The sequence below is a fragment of the Nematolebias whitei genome, chromosome 12, assembly GCF_014905685.2.
Source record: "Nematolebias whitei isolate Nwh7 chromosome 12, NemWhi1, whole genome shotgun sequence".
Classification (NCBI taxonomy): Eukaryota; Metazoa; Chordata; class Actinopteri; order Cyprinodontiformes; family Rivulidae; genus Nematolebias; species Nematolebias whitei.
Window position 1 is genome coordinate 43,330,222 of NC_056509.1, and position 9,376 is coordinate 43,339,597.

At 40.4% G+C, this 9,376-nt stretch overlaps 1 protein-coding gene across 1 annotated transcript in view; it reads left to right on the plus strand.

The window, feature by feature from the left end:
* The first annotated feature begins 533 nt into the window (after window positions 1–533).
* Window positions 534–9,376, plus strand: part of LOC119418617 (dihydropyrimidinase-related protein 5) — a 63,338-nt gene continuing 54,495 nt past the window's right edge. Inside the window, exon 1 of the mRNA XM_037685938.1 lies at window positions 534–605. The gene's annotated coding sequence lies outside the window, so the exon portion shown is untranslated. The remainder of the gene's footprint in view (window positions 606–9,376) is intronic.

Here is a 9,376-nt window from a genome sequence, read left to right on the forward strand (position 1 = left end):
TTTACAATACAATAAAGTTTAACTATTAAGCAAGATATTTTGAGCTCATAAATTTGAACGTTTGGTGAAATTATGTGTCAAGAAATTAGCAAATATTAACAAGCATACCTTTTTGAACCAGCCTTGTTTTTTGAATGTCCAGAGGACCAGACTTAACTTTTTTAGATTTTTCTACCTGGATTATTGAGCATGCATCAGGATAACAAGCACACGGTTTTATGTTTGACTTTCATTAGTTTGTATGATTTACAACACGATTCTGGAACTGTCTGAAACTATTGTTTATTTTTAGCACTAGAATCAGTGAAAATTGGGTTTCAATCGAAATATGTCCATAAGCATTTGAATGCAACACTTTTTCGACGGCTGCAGGGTCACGCCCCTTTCTTCTGAGCGCCAGTAAACCCCGCCCCTATGCATATCTGCACTCTGATTGGTCCGCTTTTCCGTTGCTCCGGTTCGAGCGTTTCTATTGGCTGCTGCCGGACAGTCGGCTAAGAAGCATCTGCGGCTCGCGCTGTGCCAGCTGTCCTCGCGCACTCGGCTGCTGCTCGGTAACGGACAAGCTCCGGAGGAGGAGGGTGTCGGAATCCGTAAAGAAAAGGGTGAGGAAAAACGAAACAGGAAAAAAAAGACAAAAAATGAAAATGTCACTATGTGGGTAGCGTTTTAATTAGTTAACTGTTCCTAAAATATTAGGATTTTACACCAGTCATATTTTTTATATCGAATAATCGTCCATTAAACGTTTGTCATGACGGCAGCGTTCGTGTAGCTAGCTAGCCGTTAAATTTCGCCTTTAGTCGCTTATTTTTGATATTTGCTCGATGACATCTTAATTTTATTCACAGGTATTGGGAAAATACGGATGATTCTTTTAAATATAGGGGCTAAAATTAATGACTTTGACGTAAAAATTGGGCTGTCGATGTGTTGAAAAAGGCATCTTGTGCTTTCGGCGACGAAATATGGGAGAAGTGATGGTGCGTGTCTAAATGCGGATCGTGCGTTAAAGGACCGATTGCGGTAACGTTCGGTTATTTGTTTGTCTGCTCTTGTATTTTTGATGAAAACGCAGAATGATGGTGATCTGGACGTATGTAAATCATCCGTCCTGCAGGCTGCTGCTGCAGGTTATTTGTGCAGCTGGGTATCAAACCTGAGGTTCTGTGAATCCATGTTTCACCTCCATTGTCTTTTGCTGAAAATCTCTGAGATGTTGGATCTTCTACAGTGTTCAGAAAGGATCCTTGTAGCTGTTGCACTGCATGGGGTGTGCTCGGTCCAGGAATGTGATGCCATCCATCCGTCCATCATCTTCTGCATGTTCTGAAGTCGGGTTTCGGGAGCAGCAGCCTGAGCAGGGAGGCCCAGACATCTTTTTCCACAGCCACCTCTTCCAGTTTTTCCCGGAGGACCCCAAGGCGTTCCCAGTGTGTCCTGGGTCTTCCCCGGCATCTCCTCCCAGTCGGACATGCCCGAAGCACCTCCCTATAGGGAGGCGCCCAGGAAACATCCCTACCACCTCAACTGGCTCCTCTCGATGTGGAGGAGCAGCGGTTCTGCATCGAGTCTCTCCCGGATAACTGAAGTTCTGTCTCTAAGGGAGAGTCCAGCTGTGGAGGAAACTCATTTCAACCGCTTGTATCCACGATCTCATTCTTTCGGTCACTACCCAGAGTTCATGACCATAGTTGAGGGTAGGAAAATAGACCTACTGGTAAACAGAGAGCTTTACTTAAAGCTCAGCTCCCTCTTCACCACAACGGACCAGCACTACGTCCACAATACTGCAGACGCTGCACCAATCCATCTGTCAATCTCGCGCTCTTTTCTTTCCTCGCTCGTGAACAAAGCCCAGAGATACGTGAACTCCTCCACTTGGAATGTGATGATTTCTGGATTATTTCCTGTTATAAAATGTTAAATTATTCTACAACATCATGGGTGTAACTTTGTAATGGTTTGCACTGTTTCTTTGTTGTATTTACCTGGTAACATATTTAACGTTGTTCCAATACAAGCTTAGTGTGCTTCTTCTGCCATTCTGCAACATAAATTTATTATTGATGACAGATACTTGATAGAAAATCAGACTGAGTAATCAGAAAAAACTTTTTGCCCATTCACCTCTAGCGACTGACAATAAATAATAATTTAATGCAGTCCTAACAGAAATATGTAACTTTAATTGAGATGTTATTAGAGTAATATGATTGGAATATGTGCTAAAATAATGTACCTACTTTGACAATAATGTCCCAAATAAAAAAAAAGATGAAGTAATACGCGTCTGATTGCGTTTGTTAGGCTGTAGCAAAATAACTCCTAATCAATAAACACTGCACAGATTTTAATGAAGCTGTCACAAAGTAATCATTAGATGTACATCTGCAAATAATTAACTTTTACAACCCATTCAAGATGGCCGCCACAGCTAAAAAATCCTGGCCAGCACAACGATTATAACTTCAGACCTTGAACTAAAATTTGCTGTGGCAGTAGCTGTGATTAATTCACACCCCCACATTGAACCAACATTTTTTTTTACCTGACACCAACTGTTGGCGTCAGCCTCGTTTGTCCGTTGGCAAAATACCTCCTGAACCAGACAGAGTTGAGTGAAATGTACAAAGTAATTGTTGGGTGTACATCGCAACTGTATTATCAATTTTAAGATGGCTACCACAGCTAATTTATCTCAGCCAACACAAAAATGGCTCCATTTTTCTGATATGGAGCTCAAATCTGAGGTCGTAGCTGAGCGTCATCATCGGCACACACTGATCTTACTGCATGAGCTCCTGCTTAATGATTAAAACTCAGACATTAAAGGCAGTGGGCAATATGCATTCCTACATTGTGTGTGTGTGAGTCACTAACTTCATATTCCTCTATAAACCCCCCAGCATCAGACATAATTTGTTAAACATCACTCGGTGTGTGTGTGTGTGTGTGTGTGTGCGTTATGTCTATTTTTATCTCCAAGAGTCTGTAAATTTGCCTGATGCTTGTTTTGTTCTGGCTTTTTAAATAGCTGCACTGTACACACACTCACTCTCTCTCTTTCTCTCACAGACACACACATATACATACATACATATATACATACACACACACACACACTCTCATGGCCCACATATATTGGCTGTCACGCACAACTGCACCGTGCACTCCGTCCATCCCCTGGGCGATTACTACCCAGATCAAGTAGGAGTCAGCAGCTGTCTCCTCCTCTCTTCTCACTTAACAACACACACACACACACACACACACACACACACACACACACACACACAGACACACACACACACAGACACACACACCTAGCCTGCACAGCCGCAGAAACAGACATCCGAGGATATCAGCAGCTACTCTGTCAAAAGTAAACTGTCTTTAAACATGTAGGCTTAGTAACAAAATACCTATGAACTTTTCTATTTATTCTTATTGCAGACCGGAGGTTTTATTAAATTTGTCCGCGTTCTGTTGGTTTTCTGACAACAGTTCATGTCTCTGAGGTCTAGACTGACTGGCAACTTTTTTATGCAGCACATTTCACATAAGAACAAAAAGCTATAAAAATACAAAACAAGATTTTAAAATGACCATAGCAGTTTTGTTGTCGTGTCTAACTATAACATTATGATTTGTTGTTGTAATTGGTTTTATTTTGTTTTTCATGCCTCGTCTTAATGAGTGTAACATTTTGTTCTGTTTTTATTGTTTTGGGTGGCTGAGATGGGGCAGAGGCAGGGCAGCCGACTCGGGACCCCAAAGTCCCAGGTTCGATCCCCAGTCATTGCACATCTTGTGGTGTCTCTGCGCAGGACACCCTATCCCCAATTGCTCCCCTGGTGCTTTCAGTAGCTGCCCACTGCCCCACCTGGGGGTGGATGGGTTAAATGCAGAGAGCCAGTTTCATCATTGTATGTAAACATACAATGATGACGCCTACACATCATTTATTTGAACGGTTTTATGCTCGGTGTTGCTAAAGGTCCATCTGTGGACATGCACTGGAAAGTAACCTGAAGTATAAACACAATTATATTGTTCAGTACAGTATTTCTTAAAACTCAACACTTGTTCCTGAACAATAAACAGTAAATGAATGAAAGACATAACATCCCGTAAAGGAATGCAGGTTGAATGAATGAATGCATATCACCCGCTAACTTCAATGCCGGAGTTTTAGACTAAGATTCTGTTATGTTGGGAATGGACAGAGTTGTGGCTGTTTTGGTCAAACTCTGAAAATAACGTCATTCTTTACTTCATATGTGAAGTACTTAATAAAATATTTTACTAATATTCGGACAGATTTTACTCCATATAGTTAATAACAAAATAAGAAGTGTTGAGGATCAGTTTCAGCTACTACCACACCAGATTTTAGGTCAAGATCTCCTAAACTGACCGAGGTACAGCCATTTTTGTAGTTTAAAATCAGTTGGCTGCGGCAGCCATATTAAATCATTTTGACTGACTCCAAAGTCACTCGGTTGTAGATGTGCATCCAACAATAACTTCTTTAGTTGTTTTTTTTAACCATACAGTGGTCATTAGATATTTTACCAACAGAAATTGTCACAGATGTGCAAAAATACTCCTTTTTGCCTTCGAGCAGCGAGCAATAATAAACAAAATATGTTTTGTGGAAACTAAAACTTAATTAATTCATAAGCTGATCACATTTTTTTTAAGTAGTTTTCTTGTAGGTTTTATGGTGCAAACATTTATTAAAGCCAGTGCGATCAGACAGAAACAGCTCTTTTTAGCTGTTCCTGTCCTGCACTTAAAAAAAGATTAATTTCTGTAGTTCAGTTAATTGGTGTGCAGTTTTTGTAGTAAGCTGTATTTTGTTCGTTTGGTTTGATGTGAACCAGTGTGTGAGACATTTTGATGTGGTTCTCCTCCCAGCTCCTCGTTTATTATTCATTAACACCTCGTTAAAAAACTGCATTCACAGAGCAGGACGGTTAGGGTGGGTCTCTTTGTTTATATGGGTGTTAAGTTGTGTCAATTCGATGTTTGTCCTTTTGAACTTACTGCACACGTCTATTTGTGCGCAAGGCTTTTGTCAATTTGTGTGAGTCTGTGTGTGTTGCTGGTCACAGGGTGTGTGGGAAGTGTGTGACTGTGTGTCTGTAATGCAGCAAAAATAATTGTGGATAAACATTAATAAAGTGTTTGTTCAGTTTGGTCCTTCAAGGTTTTATTGGAGTGAATCCTGTAAAGATAACGGACATAATGAATATCTTTCTTGACTGAATTAAATCTAGACGGCTTTTCAGTGAATCAGGAACAAGTTTTGATACACATTTTGTTGTTATAAAATGTAAGTGTTCGGACACACACAGGTAACTTCACTGGTTTTCAGTTCTCTTGGTCTCATCCGACCCTGAAAAATAAACTCAATATCTGTGTTGAGGCCATTTCTAATTTTGGACTAATCCATCTATCCCTTTATTTTACCTGCTTCTTCTTTCCTGGGTTGCAGGGAACTGGTGCCTATCTCCAGCAGTCACTGTGCAACGGGTGAGGGACAAACTAGAAAGGTTGCAGGTCCATCAGAGCCACATGGAGACAAACAACTCATTCACACTCACACGTAGGGACAATTTAGAGTTACCAGTTGACCTGACATGCATGCATTGTGGTCTGTGGGAGGACACTGGAGTATCTGGAGAAAATCCAGGCATACATCATGAGAACATGCAAACTCTACCCAGAAAGGCTAGGAGACGAACCTGTGACCTTCTCACGAGAGGCGATAGCTTTACTCACTTCACCTCTGTGCCACCCCTTTGCCTAATTCAGTGCAAAATATCTGAACCAGAGAGCAATTTACACAAAGCTACGGTAAGGTGAGCTAACCTCCGACACAAACAAAATGGCTGTAATGGCTGAGGGAGTGAAGCTCACGGCGTTACCCGAGGCATTTAGTGAGACACTTTTTTCCTTCGGTATGTTCACAGAGCGTAAATTTTAAATTGCATAACTTATTAAATGCTTTTGTACAAAATCAGTTTAGTGTTAACTGATCGTAGCAAACAAAGACTGAACTTATACAACCAGAAGTTGTAACAACTACGTTAAAAAACAAACAAAGCTCAGCCAGTTTTAAGCATTAACCTTTAATTTAACTGTTAAACATACAATGTGATTATGACAGGAAATGGAGGATTTCCTTGCAATTACCTTCGTACAGACGAACATGTGTTAGTTCCCGTCAATCGTTGTTGTATTCAGCCGTTTCTGCGGTTGGCCACCATCCTTTATCCATCTTGTACATTTTTAAAGACTTTGTTTAGGTTTTGGAAAGAGAATAAATGATTCCAGCCTCTAAACGCTCAGGATAACACTGTCTGAATTGCATGTTCCCCACTGACAACATTTAACTTTTTTTTTCAATGATTTTTAACAAAATCTCTATGACCACAAAGCGTTGTGCAAAATTCTGACAATGTTGTCGGAGGAAAAGGAGGTGCAGCTCCTGCAGGTAAGGAGCGTTTCGCTCCAGGACATAGTGCAATCACCGATTGGTCAGTTGCTGACGAGCATACCAGATTGATTGACAGGTCGCATCATGTCAATTTTCCAGAAGATCACGCATTTAAGAACTAATGCAGAATCAATCATTGTTAACTTTCCAGTTGTCTGAAATTTAATGAATAATAATCTTTGGTAGACGTTATTGTCAATGTCGGAGTCAATTTTATTTATGTATCAAGTTTAAATCAATTTTCATGACATATTTTGTCTGTGTTTATGTGTGTGTGTGTGCGCGTGCGTTGCATTTTTCCCCTCCTCAAGTGCTCAGGTCTTTTCTCCAGGGAAACCAATCTTTTGTTGGTGCTGCTGGGCCCTGGGGGTTCTACGGGCTAATTTCCATCAGCAACCATTTTTAAAAATAGTTTGTCTTCCCCCAGTCCTCCCTCAGCTCAGCTGGAGTCTGACCCGAGTCAAATTATTCCTGTGTGGTTGGAAGCGAAGCCTCTTATTGGTGGAGTCTTTATTGATGATACGAGTATTTAAAGAGCCACAAGAACATTTTTTGACTCAGGTTTTACTTTTAAAGCTAGTAGCTTTTGATTATGAATTGCACAAAATACCTAAATTTTAACTTGTTTTTCATTTACGTTTCTCTTTTTAAGCTGTACAACCTTCACAAATTCAAATGATATTAATAAAGAAACTTCCTGTAATTTGTAGTAAGTTTTAATTAATTAATTATTCTCTACTTCTTTAGATGAGTCGGTTTCATCGTGTCTCGTTGGGGTTCAGATTTCAGGCTCTAGATATTTTCTCTTGTCATCATTCTGCCCCCCCCCCCCCCATTCTTTTCTCCTCCGTCTCTTCATGTTGTTTCTGTGTAACTGAGCCCATTGTGCCCCACCATCAAACACTTTGCATGCAGCCGTTCATGCAGAATACACAGAAATAATAGTTTAATTTGTTGACCTCGTCAGGGTCATAATATTATTTGGCTACAAAGACTCTGGATGTGTAGCTTAAAACACTGTGCTGAATATTGTTTCAAAGATTTTACTCAAGCTTTTACACAGTCACTTTTATTAGATCAAGAAGCCTAAAGAACCAATTTTGTTTTCAAACTCGTAGTCTATAAAACAACCAAAAAGTATCATGATTGGTGCAGATATTTAACCCAAATGCAACAACCAAAACTCAAAAAGGCTCGAATATAAAGAGATCTAATTTGTTTTAACAAAGGCAAAACAAAAAGCTGACGAGGCAGCAAAAATATTCACGTGAAAAACTCGTGGAGAACTCGAAGGAAAAAACAAACATGACAAAGACAAAATGCACGGACGAGTGACAAACAAAATGACACGGTATTTAAAGAGACACAGAGTTGTTTTACAACTTGTTCATTTTTGTGGCTTTAGCCCATTAAGTCTGTACAGTAGTCCCGCGCTACTTCGCGGTTCGTTTATCGTGGACTCGCTCTATCGCAGTTTTTCATAATAAGATTGGACATGACACCCAACTGGCTCATTGATGGACGAGCCGCACGATCAGCATGGAATTTTTATTTAAAATAAATTATTTCAAATTATGTAGCATCTGCTGCACATTTGTGCAGCCCATACTGCAGGTTAAACTGAGATGGTTCTCTGAGACCAAAAGTGGGCGTTTCTGGAGAAGAGGCGTTTGTGGGGGGCAAACACTGGCTAGCTGTATTTGCTGCCCTTTAGTTAAGTTACGTCAGCTCTTTTTTAAAACTGAAGGTTTCTAAGAACCAGCGTTAAATCTACTGTCAAACACAAGAAGATTCTCTTGTGTTCTTGGTTGTATGCTGCACCTGACACAGGTTGGCGTGAGTGTGGGCTGGGTACAATGAAAATGAGTTCTCGTGGCTCAATGAGACTACCTGTATAAATAAAGGCTAAATGAAAAAAAAAATCTGAAGCGAAACCTGCTCCCATTTGTCAAAAAGTCTGGTCTCAATTAAAGATCATGAGTCCTGTAACGAGATAACGGCCCAAAACAAAAGCTAAAAACAAAATTTGCTCTTTACAAGTTCTTCTGTGAGATCTGATCTATGAAAGCAGCTGAAACACGGAGTAGGGTTGACCCTTAAAATGTGAGCCAGCTGAGGAAGTTAACCAGTAAACAGACTACCTGCTCCAGCTGCAGAAATCTGACAGAAACTGACAATCACTCATCTGCAGTGACTGCAGGTTGAACAAGAACATGTGAAGTTAAAGGAAACATCCTTTGTCCCAAAGCCAGTTTAAGTATCATTAATATTTGGTTACTTTATTTTTCTTTCTTTATGAATCAATTGTAAATATTTTCACATTTTTCAACAACCAAAATGGATTTTGTTTTTTAATGTAAGGGCTAGGTATTCAAAACCAAACATTTAGCCCTCCCCACTACCCAGTTATGTTGCTCTTATTTTGAAATGTAACCGGAAGTTCTGTCTTAAGAGAGGCGGAAAGAGAAGTTATGGAGAGGCTGCTAATGTCGAACCGAGACGCCGCCAATGTTGAACTGGTTACACCATAGACATAATATGTCTGTGGTTAACACAAACAACTTTTTTTGTTCAATCTTTTTTTTTTTGTCCAATCATATGTGGCCCTCCAGACACGCCCGTTTTTCTATCGTACAATCAGATGTGGCCCTCCGGACACGCCTGTTTTTCTATCGTCCAATCAGATGTGGCCCTCCGGACAAGCCCGTATTTCTATCGTCCAATCAGATGTGGCCCTCCGGACACGCCCGTTTTTCTATCGTCCAATCAGATGTGGCCCTCAATACACGCCCATTTTTCTATCGTCCAATCAGATGTAGCCCTCCGGACACGCCCGTTTTTCTATCATCCAATCAGATGTGGCCCTCC